Below are 26,343 nucleotides of genomic sequence, written 5' to 3'. Positions count from 1 at the left end.
ATTTCTACAACCTCTATCCCCCTTTGAGATAACTGTTTTATACTTTTTATTCTCAAACACCAAAATCATCTTCCTTCTCCTAATTCTTACTTGATAATCTTGCTTCCTATTTCACTGGGAAAATAGAAGCAAACAAACAAAATACCCTGCTGTGCTTCCAAATGCCCTATAAATCACCATACCTATCTCTATTCCCCTATACTCTGACGTTCTGTCTATGCTCCTAATTAAGGCCAGCCTAGGTCCACTAGATCATTACAATCTTCTGTGATCTGCTCAAGGATTCCACTTCTTTCAAATGAATTTTCATTTTTCCCCCTTTCCTACTTTATTCTCATCTATATAATATATTTTCATATGACCATTTGAGACAACAGTAAAAAAAAAAAAACAGAAAAAATAATAAACACAATAACAGAACACCACCCTGGACTTTCATCATCCTCCAATTACTAGTGACACTCCCTGATCCAATTTACCTTAAACCTTCTCAATAATAATCTTATCTAAATCTACTCATTCCAGTTCTTCATCTACCATTATTTCTTAACTCCACTCAAATCAGGTTTCATCCCCATTACTATATTAAATTTTATATAGTCAGGATATCCAATAACTTTCACCAAATTCAGTAGTTCTCATTTTATTCAACCTTATAATCTTGCACACAGTTGATTCCCAGAATATCTCTCCAGGAGAAACTCAAAGAATTCCGGCTCCTATTTGGTCGGTCAGTCAGTCTCTCTCTCTCTCTCTCTCTCTCTCTAATTTATTTTTATTTTTATTTTTTGGCTTCTCTTCAGCAATCTGGCTTCTAAATATTTATATATTCAAAATGTTCAAAATCTTAGTCCTTGGTCTTCTTCTTTACCTATAGTTACTTATAGAATGTTCTCAAGCCAAGGCTTTAATGTACAACTCCCAAATTTATATCTTTAGCATTTATATCTTGTTACATGAATTCCAGGTTTCAGTGATCGCTCCCAACCATGTATCTCACTTGAATGTCTATTTGTGATTTCAAATAGAGTCTTCACTTCCCTTGACAACCTCATGCTCCAAAGCTCAGTCCTCACACAGTCCTTACCATGTAAATAAGTAAAAATTCTGTTGTTCCTTTTCCTAGGGTCAAAAAATTTGGAGACATCTCTGATGCTTGTTTCTCATAAACCATATCCACTCCCTCTGCCAATATTCCCAGCTCTTCCTTCAAAACAGTATATTCTCTCAACCTACATTGCTACAACCTGGTCCAAGCTGCTGCATCTCTCACTAATTATTTCATTGGTTCCCTCGCTGCAGTCTCTGTTTTCATCCTTAAAGCCTACAGTTTAATCCCCATTCAATAGCCAGAGTGTTCTTTTTAAAATTAAAGGAGATTATGACACAAAGCAGTAATTCCAATGACTTGGTTTCATCCAGACTAAACATCAGTCAGAATTCTTACACAATCTGAAGGTCTCCCATTTATTTAGTCTCTTTTTTCCCCTTTACATCACATCCTACAAGTCTCTTTCTGTGCCACTGTATCATAGCCATTTTGTTTTCTCTATTATTTTCTTTTTTTTTTTTTTTTTATTTTTGGCGGGGGGTACCAGAGATTGAACTCAGGGGCACTTGACCACTGAGCCACATCCCCAGCCCTATTTTGTACTTTATTTAGAGACAGGTTCTCATTGAGTTGCCTGGTGCCTCGCTTTCGCTGAGGCTGTCTTTGAACTTGCGATCATCCTGTCTCACCCTCCTAAGCCGCTGGTCTCTACTATTTTTTAACATACAACGTGTAGTTCTAGTCAGAGGTTAAATATTTGCTTTTCCTTCTGCCCAGAGTTGTTTTCTCCAAAATACCTCATACTTACCTCCCTGGTTTATTTCGAGTGTCTCCATATTAGAGGGGAATTCTTTAGTCCTCATATATGAAAATGGCACCCCATTTCTCACTTGGACTATTGTATTTTTCCCTGTGACAGGTATATTAAAAATTAAATCATTTTATTCTTTCTTTATCCTCAAGACCCTTTACAACATTAAATTCTTAAGGTTGGTAATTTGTATTTGTGTCATTATTTGTTCATTTCTATATTTTTAGTACTTGGAAGAATCTCTGGCATGAGGAAGGAACTCAAAAAATGTTTATTAAATGATTGAATGTGTCCAAATATCAACAGATGCTTATCTTTAGCCTATTTCTTACAGTACTTCCCTGTCACTCACAATACTTTCACCAGTGCCACCACCCCATTTTTAAATTTAGCCTCTTGAATATTCCCAGCTCCTTCAAGACCCAGGGCTTTGGGGGTTTTGTTCATTCTTCCTAGAGTACTCTTCCCTTTTACTTAACCAACCTTCTAATAGTTCAATTTCAGCTAAGTGTCTTCCCTTGCTTTAACCCCAGCTTAGGTTATACACTCCCAGGATGTGCCTTCAGTTCATCCTGAGCTTCTTCATACTACCCAATCATAAATTTATAAATGGTATATATGTAATTGGCTTTAATACTTGTCACATTAGACTATCAACTTTTTAAGGGTGATAACGTGAATACTAATATTCTCTTCTAAAAGCTCCCCCTGACTCTCTCTTAAATATTAGGGTTTCTTTTCTCTGATCTCACTTGACCTAATGTCATTGCAATATTTTTACCTTTACAGTAAGATGCAAAATTTATTATATGTGTATGTTGGTGGATGGTGTCATGTCATACAATAGCACCTGAGCTGATTACCTGCTCCATACCCACCTCTGCCCACAGCAAATATGCCACAAGAATATATCAGGCAAATTGATAATCTAAGATTTTATGGTTCCCTCAGTATCACTAGGAATAGTCTCAAGTGAAAGAGTAATAGGATTTAAGATATATTACATAATTTTCATAACCTATTTTGTTGGTTTACTTCTTTGGTCTCTCAAGAGAAATGCATCCATTCTGAAATGTGTCAACAAAATGCTGCTTTAGATGAAAATTTTTAAAAATGAAGCCCTTAAATGGTGGAAAGAAAGTCATCTACTTGTAATTTCACTGTGTCAGGCAGGTTCTCAAAACAAACAGTCTTCAAAACAATCAATTGTTGTGCGGCATTCTTTATCAGCCATGTGATGTTTAGTTTTAAGGCACTGTCATTCCATCAAATCTTTCCTTTTACCATTCAACAAACACTCATCAATACCCTCTATAGGACAGCACACCCTATGGTGAACTTACAGATTTATGTCCTATAATCCACAGGTCATTAGGCTTGTTGCTTCCTCTTCCTGAGTTCCTGCACTGGCCTGCATGGCATGTTCTAACAGTCTCCATTTCTCAATGTCAGCATTCCCTAGCTCATTGGCTCCTGCAGACAAAGATGGAAACTTCACTTCTGTGCCCTCATGGCACCCTGATTAGCTTACTGTAAGTTTCCACAGATGTTAGTCCTGTGACTGTGGTTTATTTGAGGAAAAGGAATGCAGTTTCACCAAGTTTTTAAATCCAGAATCTAACTTAGTAGCTGAAAATGTTTACTGAATGAATGAATAAACCAGGGTTTTGAAGTAACAAGTGACCAGCTACTGTGCTTATATGCTTTGACTATTCTCATCAGAGAACAGGCTGCAAGTAATTACAGAACATGCAAAATCTATCACTAGTCCTAACCTTCTAATCAATCAAACTGAAACCAAATATTCAAAATTTGACAAATTTTCAAATAAAACAAGCCATACATAGGGCTTTAAGTGAATCAAAAGAGCCAAAATCAAATGTGAAGTGTGGCAATTTCTGAACATTCCTTAAACACAAGCATACTTTAGTAAAATTGGAGAAAAATTTTTGAAATTCAGCTAAGATTTTACATTGTTAAAAAAATACATGATTACCATTATATTAAGCACACATGAAGAATGAATATTTTAAAACAATTTACAATTATAAACTTAAATAAACATAATTTAAACATGCACATGAAAACTAGAAGTGTTATAGCCAAGGTGATTTATAGCAGCAGTAGTGCACTCACAATTTATTCTCTTAAGTTTCTCTACTAATAACTTAAAATTGTAATGGGAAAAACTACAAAGTTAGATAGTGTGAAGACAAGCACTTTTCTTATTGCTTGGAATGGACTTTAACATGCTTTCCTTTTCTTTTTCATTTTGTCCCAAGTAAATTCAAAATTAGGAAAAGAATGTGTACATACACATACATACATTTAGACATATCTGACTTTGGCTGCTGAATCAATTTGTTTTCTTTTATCTTTTTACTCTATGAAACGGTAGGTTTAAGTCATACTGAGACCTCAAAGTATAGATGATAAGCATGACATATAAGAAAATAGTTAATTTAATGCCCTTGATGGAGCCTGCAATTTAACAATAAATCAGTAATTTTTTTGTGTTTCCTTGAAAAGAAAAAAATAGTTTAGTACAACACATTGGAATGTTAAAATGTTTCAAGAAAGATTAATAACATCCAGATGATAGTTATTCTCTTGCTTTGCAAGAAAATACATTATCTATTCCATAACAATTGATTGCTTTCCTGAGAAATGTCCTTGATTTCAGTGGTATTGTTCAGGCTTTTGATACTAATCTGAAAGATGTTGTTAGGAAAGAATCTCACCTCATCAGACATTCTGGAAGAAACAAAAATTCTGCACCTGATGAATCATCTATATTCTCAATGTGACAATTGTCACTTGAAGAACTGGTCTCCTCTGAATACTTTCAAAATCAAAAATCAGAGGTATGCTCTAGAATAAAAGATAAATAAAATTTGTCTTCTTAAACAAAGGAAGTGCTATAAAAACAGAAAATCAAACTTGCCCTTTTCAAACTTACTTTGTTACTTTATATGTTTTTGAAATTTACTATCTTACCTGCTGATTAAAAAAATAATAAAACAATGGACACAGAACTATTCATTATCTGTCACAAAGTTAATTCAATCTACTTAGTAAGCAATTTGGAAAATTTGGGTCATGTTTCTTCAATTATATATATATATATATATATATATATATATATATATATATATATATATATATATATATATTTAAATCAATTACTCAAATTTTCAAATTAGTTACTCAAATTTTTAGTATATTAAAAAAAAGGTATTTGAGCTGGGCACAGAAGTACATGCCTATAATCCCAGCAGCTAGGTAGGCTGAGGCTGGAGGATTGCAAGTTCAAAGCCAGCTTTAGCAAAAGCAAGGCAATAAGCAACTCAGTGAAACTCTGTCTCTAAATAGGCTGGGGATGTGGCTCAGTGGTCAAGTGCCCCTGAGTTCAATCCCTGGTACCCTCCCCCCAAATAGATATTTGAATATTTCCTCTCTAATAAGTCGTGAGCTTTAAAGAACAGCATGGTATAGAAGCAGTAGCACAGTCTTGCACTCAGCTACCCACCTGGTAGCACTTTTCTGCCATGCCAGTAATCAAATACCCCGGCATGATCAGTAAACTTGTTAACATTTCTGAATCTCATTTTACTCATAGGGAAAAAGAGTCATATTTCTTATCACAAAGTTATTGGGATGTTTAAATGGTAAATATAAGGAATTAAACATATAACTTATCTTTATGGCAATTATTTTTAGTTTTTGAAAATTCTATTATATTTTACACTCTAGCAAACTTTCTATAGCATTGTCAATAAATGAATAAAACATTTATTTTATTAAATCTGCAAATACTGATTAAATACCTTTTATTGTTATACATTATACCTTAATCTACATTAGAATTTAAAAAGCACTATTCTAAATGATGAATACTATCATGCATTAGAACAAAGTGGTTCATTAACAGAGAGAAAATAAAATTTGAAAGCACTCCAGATTCTCTGAATAATTATAGAGTTGCTTCAAATATTGTTTTCAGTAGTGTCAAGCTACTAAGACAATTGAGAAAGTCTCAGTTAAGCAAATGCCTTTGCTACTGGATACAGTTTATCCAGCATTGCTGGGGTATATTTAGCTCCAGAATTTCTGTCTCCTCCCCAATAACACAAAAATGCTGTTCTAATATAAATTATTGAGCACATTCAACACTTCATGGAACTACATGCAATTGAATTAATTACATATTATGTAAATATATGACATAAAATGGTAAGTACATATGCCTATATTGCACATGAAACCAGGGATGAAAAATATTCTTCTTATCCACAAATCAATGGAAATCAGAGTGGAAAATTTCTAGCATTGATAAAATAACTGATGGAAAAAGAAACTAATCAATTTGTAGTATTGCTAGAAACACTTTTATACAGAATTATTAAGCTTAAGGAGTGTTAGGGTTGCAAAAAAAAGAGGAAATTAGATAAGGCAGGTGAAAAAAATCAAGTGAGATTCAAGAACTTGCAGCAAAATAATTTGAGATCAAATACTAGCCTTTAGGACTTTTGTAAGTGAGTGTAACTATATGTGTGTACATGTGTGTACGTGTACATGTGTGAACATAATAGTCTTCCCTAAGTCAGAATAGATAATATTAAAAGCTGTTATCATCTTCATGTTTTCTTTGTTTCACTTTCTCCAAAAACTTTTTCTTCATTTACTACTACCTTTTCTTTCCTATTTCTTTGCCCAAGTATATCATCTCCCCCCATTCAGTTTTTATCTTGAACAAGACTAATCCTAAATATCATTTTCCTGATAATGAACTTTAAAATTAAAACATTAAATTAAGGGTATAAACAGAATTGCTGCTATCCATTTCTGCAAACCCAAGTTTGCTGACCTTAATTTTATAGCATGAATCACAGCTGTTCCATTGATATTGGCAGTGATTGATAATAAGGGGGATGGGAGTAATTAAAGAGCATATGATGTGTTTGTTTGCATCTTGAGTGACTGCTATAGAGTATATGCAATCAAAGGCATGGTACATTAAATAAATCAAATAGCTCCATAAATCAGCACCACCTGCCAAAATTGAGCAGCAGGAGCTTGCAATGCAGCAGGCCTGCATGTCAGGCCTTAGGCAAGCTGTTACCTCTAGGGTGAAGTCATCAGATAGAGCTCAAAGAAAGCAAGAGTTGCCCTTCGGAGGATTTGAAATTGCAGTAAGACAGCCTAAATGTATCACAAAATTTTAACATTTGTGCAGAAACATATAGAATGTATGGTTTGTTCAGATACACTGTCACATTTTACCTTTCAAACAACTTTATAAATACTATTTACAGCAGTGAAAAATGGAAACTCATAGAAAAGAGATCCTTAAGGTCAAACATAAGAGTACTTCTGAGCCTTCCCTGTATTCCATACTCTTTCCCCTACTCAAGTCATGTCATAAAGGATAATGCTTCCCTCCTCTTGACATCACAACTGGTATTATATGCATAAGCTAAATCCCCTAAATCCTGGGGTGCTGGGTTAATATATATTAGCAAATTAGAAAAGTTACAGAAAATACATATGAAATAGATAAATCAATTCAAAACATAAATATAGTAGTTTAAATATTTAAAAAAAAGTCCACGTGGGTGTAGGCAAACTGTGATGAGATAATAGAATGTGCACTTTATAGTGCAAAAGTGCAATGAAAGTAACATGATTAGAGTAAGGCCATGAGATACCCGGTCAAAGCCAAGGCCACACATAACTGGAATAACAAAGTCTCATATCAAAATAAAGATCTGGTTCCAGGATAAACATCTTAATGTAATTAATAGTTATAGAACATAGTTTAAAAGGCTGAGTTATAGAATTTTACTATGTTTTATTATGTGTCTTAAAAATATCTTTACTAATTTTCAACAATATAGCTATGGAATAATATCAGAATTGCCACCCAGTTTATATTGCATGATTTTACTTCATACTTAAGGGAAGATTCTGCAAATCAAATTATAGATAGTTAATATCAGTAGAAAAATATTTTGTCCATTAAGTTAGTCAAGGATGATATTGCTCACCCAAGTTCTAGAATTAAAAGAATAAAATAATTTTAAATAGACTATTTTTAGAGTTGCTTTAAGTTCACAATAAAATTTTTGCAGAAGGTACAGAGATTTCTTGCAGAAACCCTATTCTTAATACATGCACAGTCTCCTCCATTATCATCCTCCATCAGAGTAGTACTTTATCTCACTTGATGATCCAATTTTGACACATCATCAGCAAAAGTCCTTAGTTTCCATTCACATTAATTCTTTGTTATACATTCTATGAGATCACAAATTTAAGACAGTTGTATTAGCTTATTTTCAATTGCTAAAATAAAATACCTGAGGATGGATACTTTATAAAGAAAATAGTTTTACTTAGCACAATTTGGAGACTGAAATGCCAAGATTGAGCAACTCCTTTGGTTCAGCCTCTAGTGGAGACCTAATGTTGGCAGAACATATGGGAGGAAGAAATCACAGGGCAAGACAAGAATTCAGAGAGTGGGGAGAAGCTAGGGTTCCCCTTTTATAATAACCTAGTCTTGCAGGAAAAAAAAATGTTGTCCCAAAGGAAGTAATCAGGATCCCATAATGAATGAGAATAAAATAGAATAGAAAGTAAAATGAACAGACAGAATACTGGGCCCCATTCAACAACACCTAGAGGCTAACTAGTAGACATACTAATGAGCACCATGAAGCCCTATGCCAAAAGTAAAAGACCTTGAGGCTCACCTATGGGAACACCTCCAGCCAAATCCTTTGTTCAAGAGGTGGAAACCAAAAGGTGGGGGTGAACCCAGATGGAAGTTACAGGAAGGAGGATGGAACTGAACCAGATGGTGGCCAGGATGCCTTTTACAATATTTATTTTACATAGATTTTGCTCCATGCTCTGCCCAGAACCATATATAAACTCCCAAGCTGGTACACCAAAATGGATTTTTCTGCTATTGGGTCCCCTCCCATATGGCAGGAGTTGTATCTCTTCTTGCTTAAATAAATCCTACCCCTTTTATTCTTCCCTTCCATGATTGTCCGTGTATTTTATTCTTCAAAATTTGTGAGACAAGAACCCAGAGAATACTGGCAAAGGGGGAATTTAGTCTCATCTCAAAACTCTGATTCAATAAGAAGTACTCAATCTCTTCTGGGGTAGCACCTTCAAAAATCTAACAGCGTCTCACCAGGTCTCACCTCACAATGTCTCACCATCTTTTAAAAACACCCCACTGGGGAGAAGTCTTCCAACACATACAACTTTGGGGGACACAGACCAAACCCAAATCATGGCAGCGTGCATCCATCATGATAGTGTCATGTCAATACTAAATATAGGCAGTGAAGTTCATTGACCTAAAAGTCCTCTCTTTCTCCCATTCATCACTCTCTCTTGCTTTGCTTCTGGAACCTCTGATTTTTTTTTTTTTTTTTTTGTGGTCTCCACTGGTTTTCCTTTTCAAGGATATCATGTAATTGGAGTCATACAGTTTATAAAGTCCTTTTCAGATTGCTTCATTCACTTAATAACACACATTTAAGTTTCTACTGTGTCTTTTTATAACTTCATACTCATTTTTTAACACTGAATAATTTTCCATTGTTTGAATGTACCACAATTTATTTATTCATTCATCTACTAAAGAACATCATGGTTGCAAACAGGTTTTGGCAATTATTTAAAAAGCCATGAGAAACATCCATGTGAATATGTTTGTGTGACTATGACCAGAAATCCTTTGAGTAAAATATTTTTTAAAGCATGCAACTTGTGGGTTGCTATGGTTCCTATTGGATTTTAGATCCTGAGATTTTGAAAATACAGAAAAAGTTTTAAGATCTCTGTCAAGACCTCTATTGTTCATTAGGACAATAATGTACAGCACAAAATTTCAGAACCTCATTTATTGATGCCCTTGGTCTGCATGGTCTCAAAACTTTGACCCAAGAGCTTTATACCCTTTTCTTTTCAGTATGTGAATTTACCATTGTCATTTTGCCAATACTTGAATCAAATTATATATACATTATATATATAATATATACATTATATATTTTTATATATAAATTATATATTATACATTACAAATATATACATTATATATTTTTTCTGAAAAAAATATGTTTAAAATAGCAAGCATGTTGTCAAATTGCAACATGTTTCTTGCTACTGACACTCTGCAATTTAAATGGGATGTATAGTTGAGATGTACAAGAAAATCAGTGAAATATTTAGTTAGTGTCAGGAAATACTGCCTTACTGTACAAGTAAATAAAAAAATAAGTACACATACAAACGTCTATCTATATATAAAGCATGTAGATTGAGACAGTATATTACTACAAATTACAGTATACATCTCAGAAACCCTACTCAAATATTTATTTCAAATGTATTATGAACAAAGCAATAACTTATCATTTGGATCAAACAGTTGGAGCAGTTGATGCTCAGTTTGACTAATCACCTGTCAGCGTACTTTTCAAAAACATTTGAAGATCTAGTAGGTAGTATAAGAATAGAAATTGTATTTTGTTCTAATATATTGCTCCGAATCTGGCAAAATATTATTGTTTGAAGTCAAAATTGGCTTTAAAGAGTCGCAAAGCTTTTTCTTCAGTCAACAGGGGTTTTCAGTTTAAAATCATAAAAATAAAAATTGGAAGATAAAAGTAGATTTCTAGTCCTAATTATAACTCTGTGCATTGATGGAAGACTGAGTTAGGAATTGTGGATATTAAACATCTTTAGCACACACACACTGTGGATGTTGAACATCTTTAGCACAGACACTCACATAGGAATAGATAGGAGAATCATGGTTGGGTCATTTCTGGAGGTGAACTTCCAGCACCTTGTGGTAGTGAGTACAGAGTCTCCACCTCAGATATTCTGAGAGAAGATGCAGTCACAGGGAAAGAGGCAGATCATCCCAGGAAGCCAGACTTCAGATAAAGAACCTCCTGAAATCCGAAATCACAAAACATCACTCCCCTCTGTGTGTAGGAGTATGGGAAGGGAGGTGGCCAGAAGGAGTGGTCAACATTTACTTATATGTAAAGAAAGAATAGTGTGTGTGTGTGTGTGTGTGTGTGTGTGTGTGTGTGTGTATTTCATTCTATTTGAGGCTTTATGCCCGATTTGTAGCACATTTTATACTATAATATATAATATATATTTTACTTGCATGTTTATGAAATTTTATGGGAAGAAGCAACCTTTGACCTGCATCAGAGTATTACAGCCACTGAGTTCAATAATTCATTTACTCATTCAACACATACTCATTGAGTGCCTACCTCCCACCAGTTAGAATGCTGTTCCTAGAATTAAAATGAAAAGATTTCATGACTGTTCTACAAAATCTCAAAATTTATATGGAAAGCAAACCATGCAAAATATGTGTAATCATGTATGTGTATGTACAAATCTATCCAAATAAAGGATATACGGGGTACATTATACAATAGCAAAAAAGAGAAAAAGATAATGACCCGAGCTTAGTAGATCAACTCAAGAAGCTCCTATACCAAGGTGATATTGAAGCAAGTCATAATAGATAGAAGACTGGGAAAATCAAGAATAGGAAACCTATATACCAGGAAGGAAAATTGGGAACTATAAGGGAGAGGAGGGAGAGAAGGAAGCCAATGACCTGATTTTGAGGACATGATAAAGTTTATTTATTATCTTGAGTGTCCAGTATGAGGGGTACAATATATCCACAGCAAATCTACATGGTGACACCACGTGTATATTGGTATCATAACCTCAAAAGTCAATGGACCTTCTGAACTGGTATCAAGGTTATATAGTCTACACCTCAATACAGTGCTATGAAAAGTAAAAGCAGCCATGATATTTCTCAGTTGGGGAAGAAGGAAGCAGGATATTCAATAAGTTGTACAATCTTTGTGTGTCTTGTTTCCTCATATTCATAAGGGAGAAAAGTTAATATTATCACCTATACTTAAAAAGTGGTAATTTTTTAAAAAAGAGGAGTGAGAGGCATATAGTTTTTTATCCACACTTGTAGTTATTACCATAGCCAATATAAGTACATATTTTTAGATAAGTTAGTACATTTTCACCTAAATGCAGTGACATTAAATAGATATAAATTATTATATCCACCAGAGTTAATTTTCTGATGCTTTAAATGAGATGTGAGGCCTGTGCATTCCTAAACTCTACCTCATTTGAATTGCTATATGACTGGTTTTAAATGAAATCATTTTCATGCATACTTATTCTCATTTTCCTGAAAATAATCTTTGCTGCATCAATGCATTTTAAATAGTAAACTGTGAAGCCTAACTTTTTATCTACTTTCATTCCTTTTTTTCACTACCTTGTAACTTTTGCCCATGAGAGGGTAAAAAATAAGAGGTCCTTAGTCCTGAGATCTTTTTCATATCAGATGAAAAAAAGAAAAAAACTGTTTGCAGTAATATCATGATATCATGTCACATTTTATTGAAGTTGTATATAATGTATAACTTTGAGAGAGGTTCTAGAAGTAAATAACATTGCAATTACTATTTTCAATACTATGCAATTTGTAATTTTATATCGTCTTTTTCAAAAAATGGATCTAGTAATATCATTCAGTATATTGGGTTTCTTTCTGGTGAGATGTATTGGTGGGGAGGGAAAAGGAGAAACGCAAATTACTTTAAGTCTGCATCTTTCAAGCTGAATATTTATAAGGGTCTATTAATTGAATATATTCTGCTCTCCAAATATTGTTGAAATATCATATGTAGAGTTTAAATGCGCTGCAAACATTAAGAAAAATATTTTCAATATATTAATTAGATTGCATTCTCTAATAATGTGTGTGTGTTATAAAATTAAGGAGAAAAGGAAAGAAATGTTTTATTTATTTTCCAAATATTAAAAAATATGGTAAATGAGAGTTATATATACACGAAAATTAAATAGCATATCTCTTATTTTTCACCATTAGTACTTTATTAACTGGATAATGCCAATAACAAGTTGACAAACCTCAGGAAAAGAGACCAATTTTCCTCAACATTGTGAAACCACACAGGAAATTATACCGGGGAATTAGGTGTCTGAAAATGTTATGATGTTTTTCTGCATTTTCACTCTATGTTTGTAAAAAAAAATTTACATTACAAAAAACACTCTTGAAAAATAAATGCCACTCGATTCCAGTTTATAACAATAGTCATTATTTCAGAAATTAGCATTGATCCAGAGAGGAAAAATATTGCTATTTTCTCTGAGAGCAGCTCACCCTGAATGGAGCTTGGCAGGTCTAATTTTCAGTTGCTTCAAATTATGACACTGTACAGTTCAATACCAGTAATAATATAATGTGCTGATCCACTTATATTTTCTTTTACTCACCAGGATTAAATCATGTACAATATTTGCTTTTTCCTATCACTAGAATATTATTGTTATTCTTAAATTAAAATTGAACTTTGAAGTCCAGAAATATTGATGGCGGGGTCAGGAACAGAATTATAAATATCACTAGTTATTTTCCTTGGCAACAATGAAGAAAATGGAGGGACACAGGAAAAGGCAAATGATAGTTCATGTACTGACATTTGGAAAACCATACTTTAGATTAAGTATAACAAATTTTAAATTCAATTAGATATAATCTTAGGTTTGTACCATTATTTTAGTCAATCAGTGCTATTAGTGAAGTGTGCTGATGCTTCCTGTATGTAGCTATGATTCACTCAGAGCATCAGGAGATAAGTAAAGTGATATTTCGGGAATACTCAGCTGATTAATTGTCAACAGGGGAATTCTGGCTAGAAAGACTGGATTGACTTCACATCTGACCACATAAGGCAAAAACCTCACTGTTGTAGAGAAAAGCCACAGTGAACTCAGACTATTTGAATTCTAATAGAAATTGGGAATCATTATATTTTACAAAATTTTAAGATCATTCTTCTTTCAAACTTCAATAAAAGAAAATGCCTGGTAATATTTTATTATGAGAAGTACTGTACTTGGCAAAGTATCAAAATAGAAAAAAAAAAAACTAAAAGGGACCTTTTATAAATGAGTCCTTAATGGTAATGTCACTAAGAACTACTTAAGAGATTTTCATTTCAAAGAAAGAAAAGTGAGTTATATAGACTAATAGAAAAGTAACAAATTTACACAGACCACAGACTAAATCTTCAGAAAACTGTTAGATTATAACACTGGTGTCCTGTATATTATAATTGCCCTAAAACTTGATGCAAACTTTCTAATTTTTAATAAAAACTTACAAATCCATTTATAATAGGAAGCTTTTTTACAGAGAGAACAGTATGACAGTATGAGTTAACTATCAGCAGTACAGTTACCTTAGTGGTTTAGAGTTTGAGACCCATTTTAGTATAATTCTGTTCTATGACAACATAAATTCCCCCCCTTATCTATCTATTCCAGCTGGGTGTGGTGGCACATGTCTGAAATCCCTGTGGCTCCAGAGGCTGAAGCAGGAGGATCATGAGTTCAAAGCCAGCCTCAGCAAAAGTAAGGTGCTAAGCAACTCAATGAGACCCTGTCTCATAATAAAATACAAAATAGGGCTGGGATATAGCTCAATGATTGAGTGACCCTGCGTTCAAGCCCTGGTAACAACAACAACAACAACAACAACAACGAAGTATTCCAAATACAGTTTAACAATGGCCTAACTGTTCAGCCTCTCCCTAGACTATTTTGATATAAGACATCTCTTCCCAGTACTATCAGAACAGATGTTTAATATTTAAAAGTAAGGACTTGGGGTATAGCCCAAGGCAGAATGCTTGCCTAGGATGTACAAAGCCTAGGGTTCAATCCACAGTATCACAAATGCCCCCCGCCCCCCAAAAAAGCCCAAAGATCCATCATTGTCTTAGACAGAAAGCCAAAATATTTAACAAATGAAGAATTAGGCTCATTCCTTAAAAAAATAAACTATCCAAACTTGGAAATAAGACAGAAGTTATTCCTTGCCCTTTCAACAGAATAATAAAACATTGCCTAACAAACTCAGCTAAAGGGTGATCTGATGTTACAGGATATGTAATTTTGTTTAATTCCTGATGTCACTAGTACTATTAGTTACAGGCTAGATTCTGAAAAGGAATGGCAACCTTTAGAAAATTTCTAACTTTCCACTAATTTTTGTTTATAATAAAACAAACTGTGTCTAACAGAAAATATTATATATTCATTTTCAATATAAAGCATTGCTAATTTTTATATTTTGTAATATTATATCATAATATTTTAAATAGACAAAGAGAAAGATGTTTTTAATTGTTTGGAAATTATGATTTGGCATTCACTTTAAATTTTCTAAAGCATATTAGTGCACAGAAATAGTCCCTGTTTTATCTATGCAAACTTCACTCATGTCTTCATGAATCTTTGTAAAAGCTACACACGTTCCTTAGAATATTTTTTCTGCCAATGCCTTTTCATTCCTAAATATATAACTCACTTTTTCTATGAATGACAAGTATATGTACCATGAAGCTAATTGTGGCTGAGGCATAGGGTTTCTCACTTTCACAGAGCCCCTTCCAAGACCTTGGAAGGAACCCTAGATGTGAACTTGCATAGTCATAAACATTTTTAATCTGAAAATTAAGATATTTTAACCATCATTTCTAATCCTTTCCATTTAACCAAACATATCTTCACATTTCCTTTTTAGTTTAGTGATTTTCATAATTTTCATGTACATTTTTAGAACTGGGATAAGGGTAAAAGTTGCAGAAATACTTATTTTGATTTAGCAGAAAATTCTTATGTGATGTGGAGATAACACCATGTTTAATGATGCTATTCCTAGGCCCCTGACGAAGAAATGGTTTCCAAGAATATCAATAAAATTCACTGTTCTGACTCATTCAACAATGAAAAAGGTGGTAGGGCCAGGATTGATGTAAACATATCCCAAAGAGGCCCAGAAAATATGTGGGTTTCTGGGAAAAGATGGGGTTTATGCATGCAGGTAGACATTATCCCTGGAAACATTTTTAAGCATTTAGTGTGTAAAATTTTAAGAGAAACATTTGGATTTCATTTGCACCTAATTCAAAAATAGAAGTCCTCAATCTGTTGATAGTGCATAATATAGACTTATAAACATACCATATTTTTATTCCTTTGTGGATATGAATTATAAAAAATGGAATTAACCAGATTCATGAGGATCCAGAATATCAGCCTAATCTATAAGAAACAGCATGTAGATTTCTGTATAAAATTACTCTTCTGTTGCATCTCCATAGAGAATAATTTTCTTGAAAGATGTATATACACACACACACACACACACACAAAGATATAAATAAAGACATATTGTAAATTCTAGGGTAACAAATACTCACTAGAGGAAATTAAGCAATAAAGAAAAAATAAAAGGAAAAAATAAAACATTTAAATATAACCAGAGAATAATGAAAATGAGATTTTTAAAAATTAATTAAAATAAACTGGGTGCAGTGGAGCATGCCTGTAATCCCAGGGGGTGGCAGGTGAGGGCTGAGGCAGGAGGATCGTCAGTTCAAAGCCACCCTCAGCAACAGTGAGGCATTAAGCAACTCAATGAGATGCTGTCTCTAAATAAAATACAAAATAGGGCTGGGGATATTGCTCAGTTATCCAGTGCCCCCGAGTTCAATCCCAATTCCTGGTACCCTCCCCAAAAGTAATTAAAATGAGTACAAAAGAGTAAAAAATACTTATGGGTACATGAATATATAGATACACACACACACACACATACATATAGAATAAGTGAAAGAACAGTAAAGTTAATATCAGACTAAGTATAGTTTATAACAATGAATATTATCAAGGAAAAAGAAAAAGAACATAAATATAAAAAGATCAGTTATCCAAGAAGAATAAAAATCATTGTTTTTTCAATAAGAACAATATAACAACTGAATAACAAAATGAATCAGGTAAAATCCCCTATAACTTCAAGGAGAAATAGACAAATCCATTTAAAAGTAGGAGACTTTGAAACCTGCCTATCAGCAATTGATAGATACAGGAGACATACTGAAACAAAGCCAATGAACTTGATCTAATTGCTGCCTACAAAATACTGCATCTAAGGAAAAGAGAAAACTCACTATTCTCCAGCTTCGCTGCAAATAAGACTTGAAAGTCCAACCTCCTGAACTTGAAATTTTATCCAAAATAGGACATATTCTGGGCCATAAAACATATATTCACTAATTGAAAAGTAAAAGGCCATATAGTGTGTTCTGAGATAACAGTGGATTTAATTAGAAAACAAAAACAAAAAGATAGCTAGAAAAGCCCAAAATATTTAGAAACAACATGTATCTAAATAACACAAAAAATATTGAGAGAAATTAAACTGTAGTTTGAATTAATTTAAAAATTAAACAAAAAAACACTTAATACAATGCAAAAAAAATTTATAAAATGTCTAAACAGAATTTCACCAAAGGATATATACAGATGGCAAATATGCATATAAAAGGTGACCAACATCATTTATCATCATGGAAATGCAAATGAAAACAAGGAGATAGTCACCACCATACCCTATTAAAATGTGTAAACTCATTCCCCATCCTAAAAAAAAAAATGGAAATAAACAAATCCTGGTGAGAATATGGCAAAAGAACATTCATTGATCACTAGTGGAAATGCTCAATGTCACAACCACTTTAGAAGAGAATTTTGTCACTTCTTACTGAGTAAATACATCCTTACCTACAAACCTATGATAGTTCAATTAATTGTATGTAGTTTATAGAAATTACAGGGGAATCACTGCCCCTGAAATAGAATCCAAAGTGCAATGAGGATTGTTTGATGCAGAGTGGCCAACGCTAAAAACAAGGTGATTGTGAGAGTCAAGGCAGTAATCAGAATAGTCATACTTACTCAATTCTAACATTACCTAGTTGATACAGAATTCTATGAATAGAAAAACTATCAGTCTTCAAATGCTTTATTTGTATAAGTGGGAGACTTTTAGGTATAGTGATCATAAGTCTAACTTGAATCACCAAAATAGAGAGTCATGGCCTGTTTGGACTGAATGATGTTGGGGCCCTAATCTCTATGTAACTGTATTTGGATATAATTCCTAAAAGAAGGATATAAAGTTTAAATGAGGATTAGGCTAGACCTTAATCCAATAGGACAGTAGGACAAACTTCCTTATGAGAATAGGTCCCCCCACCTACTTCTCCTTACAGGAAAGGCCATGTGAGAACACAGCAAGAAGTTAGTTGTCTATAAGCGAGGAAAAGAGACTTCACTGCAAATAGGACTTGAAAGCCCAACCTCCTGAACTGTGGGAAAATAAATTTATTTTGTTTAAGGCAGCTGTCCTTGGTACTTTCTTAGAGCAACCCTAGCAAATGAACATTCACATATACATACATGGATTGATATGAGCACATATATTCTCTTGATCTATCTAGAAACAATGATACCTCTATAGCACTAAACTAAACATATTGGTTTCTAATATGTTCTGCAATAAAAGGAATCAGTGCTTAGAGAAACAGCTCATCCAAAACCTATGCAAGGTCATATATAGGATGAGCTTGAAATATTACATAATGCTAAAAAGTAAGAATATATTTTTAAAAAACAGTGATTTTGCTTTGTCAAAGGGGCACAGGAGCCTGTGAAAAGCACACTTGGTGGCCAAATTTGATCAATAAAATAATGATGGAGAAGTTTTGAATTATAACTTTAACTATAAAATAAATATTTGTGAGCTCATGATGATATACTGAGATAAAAATAAAATCAATTTTTAAAATTAACAGGAAGAGACAAATCAAATCTTCCAGATAATTCACATAGATATGCAGTTCTTAAGACAGTGGAACATAAGTCCCCAGTGGAGAAAAAGGATGGAAAGAATAACTTCACAGTGGAGTGCTCTGACAAACATTATCTCATCCAGGTGGTCAAGGTCAACATCCATAGTGATAAGTCACTTTAATAGCATGTACCCTTGATATGATCAAAAGGGCAGTTATTGCTGTGGTCTTCCTAAAACCTATACACCAAATTTATATATATATATATATATATATATATATGAAACAAAATCCAGGTAGGATATATCTTAATGACTGTTCAGGAATCCTCAAAACTATCAGAGCCATTAGAAATGAAGAAAAATGTGATGAACTATAAAAGTTTCAAGGAGTCTTAGGAGACTTCATGACAAAACAGTAGTGTGGCATTCAGGGTGAGATCACAGGACAGATAATGACAATGAGTAAAACCTAAAGAAATCTGAAAAAGCATGAAAATTATTTGAAAATAATTAATCCTTATTTATTAATTGTGATAAAAGTACCATACTACAATAAAATGTTAACAATAAAGGAAACTGGGTATGAGGTATATGAGAATTCTTGGTACTAATTTTGCAATTTTTCTATAAATCTAAAAACTTCTAAAATAAAACTTTATCAAAATTAGTTCTCAAGGTATATATACAGCCAAAACACATAGAAAAATACTATTATACAGTTAAGTCAGGCATTGAATTAATAAATATTAATGTTGAGTTTTACCAATGTACAGGATCTTAATTTCTATCAGTGAATATTTTGATTTTGGTATCTTCTACAATCTAAGTAAGTTGAGAATTTCCCAAATCATCAAGTCCTTGTGTCTTTTTGTTTTACAGCCTTCTCTCCATTTATCTTTCTTCTCACATTTTAGTATAGTCTCCAAGGAGATGCCAGTATGCACCTCTAACACTTTGTTTAGAAATCTCAGCTAAATATCTAAGTTCACTGCTTATAAATTCTGATTTCTTCACAACTATAGAACACAATTCAGCTAAGTTTGTCTTTCCTTTAGTCCAAACAAAGACAAACTTTTGTCTTTCGTTTAGTTTCCAATAGCAAGCTCCTCATTTCCTTCCAAGCCCTCACCAAAAGTGCTTTTAATGTTCACATTTCTGGTACTGTTCTGTTTAGGATAATATACATATACTCTTTGACATAATACTAGGCATTCTACGATGCCCTGCACTTCACCATGAGGCCTCCCTGGAGGAGTCTTTGGTATCTATATTTCTACCAACAGTCTGTTAGTGTAGAATTTTCTATCATGCAGCTCTCAGCCCCTACTATTATAGTTCTAAAGCCACATTCACATGTTTGTAACCCGCTTCTCAGGACCAAAATCTGTATTAGCTTCATGTAGCCACTGAAATCTGATATCTTAAAGCAACACAAATCCTTTCACAGTTTCACTGGGATAAATTCAAAGTTCAAACAAGGCTACACTTTCTCTGAAGTGTCCAGAAGAATCTAATCCTTGCCTTTCTCAGCTTTTCCTGGCTGTCAGAAGCCACTTTTTTGGCTTGTGGAGGCATCATAAACTTACTCTTTATGTTTTCACATTTCATTTTGCTCCAAAATTAATTACTAATTGCCCTGTTTCAGAGCCCATCCTCTCTACCCTCGCATTCTGAGTGACTATGAAGTTCCTTATTAATCACAAAGGTTCTCAGGTGTGTTCTGTTTTCCTGTATCCTGCGACCTAAATGGCACAAAGAGTTAGTTTGAATCTGGGAAAATTTCACTGATAGAGAATCATTGATTTAGGCAAAGTCTATTCCTTATCATTTACTGAGTGTTTTCTTAAGGAGATGCCATTAGACAAAATTTCACTATCTGTGAAATTGAAATAATGGCTGTCACTCTACCTCATGGGGTTATTTGGAGAGCAAAATAAGATAAATATTTATAAAGAGAGATTCCACATTTTTAAAAGAGAATTGTTAATGTAAAAGTGATAGGAAAATTGAACCTTAAAAATATTAGTTGTATTAAGTATGCATTATTCTATTAAGACCTCCTGAAACTATAGCACATTATAGGTTAGAATCTTTTTTAAACTTGAAAACTCAGAAATATGGGACACATACCCTAAGAAACATTCAACAGTGGGGCACTTTGACCTGGAGTTTTGAATGGACAAAAATCCAAAGTCTAAAGAAAAAATCCCCTTCAACCTGTATAATTAGAGAGTTGGAGAGCTGTGTTCCTAACACCCAGAGCCATGAGAATCTTTGAGAATGATCCATTTTACCCACCATGTAGGTAAGTAATTCCTCCCCCATTTAGACTTCTGCACTGTCTTTTCAGGCTTTTGTGGAATGACATTTATATTTGTTATCAGAATGGGCCATTTCAGAGATAATCCAGGTACAAATCCTTTCTCAAGCTTTTAACATTCTATCTATAGTCCAGAAAAGTTTTAAGTAAGCTCAAGTATTAAGTTCCACCCATGATAATGTGAAGCATGTTTTGAAGAATTTGTCCACATTAAGACAGTCTCACAAAATCCAAAAATCTACATTTTTTCCCACTTTGGGCATGACTTTCAATTCTTTACTGTTTCACTGAAGTGTGGAAAGTTGAAATGTATGCTTGTAAAATCCATGTTTATGCACATACATATTCAGAGACTGGCCTGCACAATTTTATTGATTCTGGGTAGTATGGGTATTTCAAATGCCATGAGAGGAAATTTACTAAAATATTCTGAGTAAGACTAACTTGGAGGTAGCTTTTAAAATAATTTAACTCATAATTAGGACTCTTTAGTATATTAATTTAATGTAAGAAAGAACAACAAATATTTTGGGCTCAAATTAAACCTCCTTATGCCCAGAAATTTTGCCTTACATGTTATAAATTATCTATCTATGCATATTGTTTTTCCTCTGGAAGAATTTCATTCAATATGCAACATTAAGGGATTCTATGTAAATGAACCCTAGTGAATGCATAGGTAACTTGAATGAAACCATTTGATAGTGACAGATGTGTTCAAAGGCATTGCTAATTATGAAAACAAAATAGATCTTTTTCAAAATAAATACTTAGAAAGATGCAATGAGCCTTTACTTTTATGAGATGAGAATAATATTTTACACCTTTGCTTTTTAATTGTTCTTTTCAACTGAACTTCACTTTTCTGTACAGCCTATCTCCTTTAGAAAGACTACTTAAAAAAGAAGGTTGTAGATAATAAGACCCCCCCCGCCAAGGGAAGATGGTGGAAGGGAGCTGGGCAACAAGTCAGAATCTCACAACACAGAAGGGAGACAGCAAAGAAAAAGCAGAATTGAGAGGTGGTGACAAAGACATGTTGTAAGACTCAAAGTCTAAGACCTGCAGAGACTTGAAGATAGGTTACCAGAGTAGAAACTATGTCTTGGGTGTCCCCCAACCCTGAACCCCAGCCAGGGTACAAGAAGGGAAGAGGGGCAACAGGGGCAGGCATGGAAAATCTCTTAAGCTCACCCACTTAAAAACATTTGGAGAGACAGACAAAATTTAAAGTGTGACAGTAACACCATAGTCCTTAAAACAAAGCAAACATCTTAAAACTGAGTCATAAAAAGAAAACAAAATGTGGGTCTGCAGTCATCTTGTGAAGCTCTCCTTCAAGCAGTCACCCCCTAGGTCAACAGGGCATCTTCCCATGCCCAGAAAGCTGCAAATTAAAGCAGAGGGAAGTTTCCTGCAATGGTATCTCTTAAGAATTCATCCAGAAAGAACTTCTAAAAGGACCATGACTAGCTGAAAATCACTGAAACCCCCATTTTATCCCCTCACCAGGAACAAGGGAAATTGGGTAGTGGGCACCTGTGCAGGAAGTGCACCTAACTGTGCTTTCAACTTCCACATCTCAGGCTAGGGCAGAAACTCAGGGCAGCTTTGCTGGACTTCGACAGAGACAGCAATGAAGCAGCTTTGGCTCTGAGCAGAGGAAAGCAGATTCACCAGGCCTGAACAATTGACATTGTAGAGAGACACCATGGGAAACATAGGGATGGTCTCTGGTATCATGGGGCCATGCCAGAGGAAACTGCATGAATATCCAGTGATATAGAGACCCAATTCTGGGATGGTGGCAGCTGCAGGCAGAAGGCTGTTAAGATAAGTTTCCTGAATATTCCAGAAAACTTAAGCTAAATGTACCTGCCAGTATAACCAGAGGAAGATTAGTTAAGGCAGGGAATTACCAGAACTTATACAGCAGGAAGAGGCTGTTCCCAGCCTTAACTGGCACCCAGCCTGAACCATGATCAAAACTGGTTAGTGAAAGGGCATTGTTTGGATACTGGTGGGAATTAAATCAGACATATTAAGCAGAGGGAATCAATGCTTGCCATTCACAACCTGGGACAGTGAAAACTAGAGTCTAGGTGAATCACCTGAGTTCATTAACTACTGTACCTCAGAGAGTGGATTTGGCTGGGAGAATACTTCTGCAGTAGAGAAGACCTTTCAGAAAACCCAGAACAAGAGTTCCTGCAACTCACAGATAGCCATCAGGATCTTCACTTCCATGAAACTTATCCTGTAAAAGGAAACAGGTACCAGTTGACCCACCGCAGTTACAAGAAAACTCCTAAGTCTGTATCCTGAACTCCTGCACACAATAGAAACAACCAAGCCACAACACTGCACCCTCCAAGCAAGTCAGCTGCAGGCCTCTGAGCTGACAAACCAGAACCAGCTGGTGGGAGGTCCATAGCAACTAGGGAATTAGCTCCTGTGCCTTTTAACTCTAGGGAGTTCCATAATGAAAGACCGATGGACATCTGCTAAGTGTTCAAACCCCAATGAAATCCAAAACCAAAATTCAACAAGAATTTTCTTCACTTTAACATGGTTTAATATAAATAACTCTACCATCAACTTTGATCAAATAAATAACTCTTTGACTTGAACAATAATTGTTAAATCAGTAGCCAACATTGTACTTTCAACCCAATTGAATGTATTTCATCTAACGTTTTAAGTATTAATTAGAATCAATCTTCCTATCTTTGTTTTCCTAGCTGTAGTTTATGCTTTCTCCTCTGACTCCTTATCTATTCTCTTGCATTATCTACTATTATATAAAATAGCTACCATTCTTCTATTTCTCCTTTCTATCTTGGTATGAATTATTCTTTTATATCTTTTCTCCTTACCTTTTTGTACAATCTTTATTTCTCTCCCCTTAGGCCTCATTTAAGTTTACCAAATTTAATAACTAATTTTTGACCAATTCGAAAATTTTGTTACAAGTTTATACCTGGATTTGAAGAATTGTGGAGAACAATAGCAACAAGTTTTTTGTTTATTATAATATTGAATTGAATGAGGCTTGGTTCTGAAGTGATTATAGTAAATAGAGTTCAGTGGCATCTCTTAAAGTGGTGCTGATATTGGGATTAGCTGAGGTCACATATTTACTTAAAATATTATTATCTGGATATTTACCCAACCCAGGACTCTTAAGGGAAATAAGCTCACAAAGTAGTCCCTTGTTTATAAAAGAAGAATGAGAACTATCTGAATAAATGGACAGAGATACAAACAATATGAATAAGGAAGGGAACAGCCATCCCAAGCAGCCCATAACGTTTCAACAACAGTCTTCATGGACACTACAGTGGAGAAAATGTCAGAAAAATAATTTAGAAAGTTTATAGTTCAAATGTTCTATGAGCTAAAAGAAGGTGTAAGGATGAAATTATAGAGAAAGTATAGGAAATGAAAGATCACTTCAATAAATAGATTCTGAAAAAGAAATAATGGAAATTCTGGAAATGAATGACACAATAAAACAAGTTAACAATTCAAAGGAAAGCATCACCAATAGATTAGACAACTTTGAAGATAGATTTTCAGGCCTCAAAGACAAAGTATATATCTTGAAAATAAAGTTGACATGAAGAAGAGATGTTAAGAGACCATAAATAGATCATATCAAATAATGGAATTGAAGCAGCTATCCTTCCAACAAAGAAAACCCCAGGATTGGATGAATTCTCAGCCAACCAAACCTATAAAGAAAAACTAATCCTAGTTCTTCTCAAATTATTCCATAAAGCAGACATTCAACATAACCAGTATCACCCGGATCAGAAAAAGACACATCAAGGAAATAAAACTTCAGACCAGTATCCTTGATGAACATACAAAAATTCTTAATAAAATACTGACAAATCACATACAAACACATATTAAAAAAGATAGTTCATCATGATAAATGGGTTTCATCTCAGGGATGCAAGGTTGGTTCAACATATGGAAATCAATAAATGTAATTCACCACAGAAATAGATCAAGAATCACATAATTTTCTCAATAGATGGAGAAAAAGTATTTGAAAAAATACAGTACCCATTAATGTTCAAAACACTAGAAAAACTAGAAATAGAAGAAACCTCAACACTGTGAAGTCTATATATGAGAAATCCAAGGCCAATATTATACTGAATGGAGAAAAACTGAAAGCATTTCCTCTAAAAACAGAAATAAGAAAGGGGTGCTCACTTTCATCATACTTGTTAACACAGTCCTTGACACTCTAGCCAAAACAATCAGACAACAAAGGAAATTAAAAGGATATGAATAGGAAAAGAAGAGCTCAAATTATCTCTGTCTGCTGATGATATGATCATATGTTTAGAAGACCCATAAAACTCCACAAGAACACTTCTTGAGCTCATAAATAAATTTAGCAAAGTAGCAGAATACAAAATCAAAACTCAGAAATTAATGTGTTTCTATACTTCAATGATTAATCTGCTGAAAAATAAATTAGGAGGGGCTGGGGTTGTAGCTCAGTGGTTAAGCACTTGCCTAGCATGTGTGAGGCATTGGGTTCGATCCTCAGCCCCACATAAGAATAAATAAATAAAGGTATTGCGTCCAGCTACAACTAAAAAATTTAAAAAAGAAATTAGGAAAAACTATCCCATTAACAATAATAAAAAAAAAATACTTGGGAATCAATCTAACAAAAGAGGTAAATAAGCTCTACAATGAAATTACAAAACACTAAACAAAGAAATTGAAGAAAACTTTAGAAAATGGAAAGACCTCCCAAGTTCTTGGATAGGCAGAATTAATATTGTCAAAGTGGCCATACTACCAAAAGCACTATACAGATTCAATTAAATTCCAATGGCATTCTGCACAGAACTAGAAAAGGCAGTTGTGAAATTAATTTGAGAAAATAAGAGACCTGGAATAGCCAAAGCAATCCTTAGTGAGAAAAGCAATACCATAGCTCAGATTATACTACAGATTTATAGTAACAAAAAACAACATGGTACTGGCACCAAAATAGGCATGAAGATTAATGGAAAAGAATAAAAGACACAGAGACAAACTCACATAAATACAGTTGTTTAATACTAGTCAGAGGTGCCTAAAACATATTTTGTAGAAAATGTAGCCTTTTTAACAAAGGTTGCTGGGAAACTGGAAATCCATATGTAACAGAATGAAATTTAACTCCTCTCACTCTGCACAAAATTTAGCTCAAAGTGGATCAAAGACCTAGAAATTAGACCAGAAACCCTTCAACTTCTAAAAGATTACATAGGACCAACAATGTATTGGCTCAGAAACTGACTTTCTGAAGAAAACTA

The sequence above is a fragment of the Marmota flaviventris genome, chromosome 13 (genome assembly GCF_047511675.1).
Source record: "Marmota flaviventris isolate mMarFla1 chromosome 13, mMarFla1.hap1, whole genome shotgun sequence".
Taxonomy (NCBI): Eukaryota; Metazoa; Chordata; class Mammalia; order Rodentia; family Sciuridae; genus Marmota; species Marmota flaviventris.
This window is presented reverse-complemented; position numbering follows the sequence as displayed.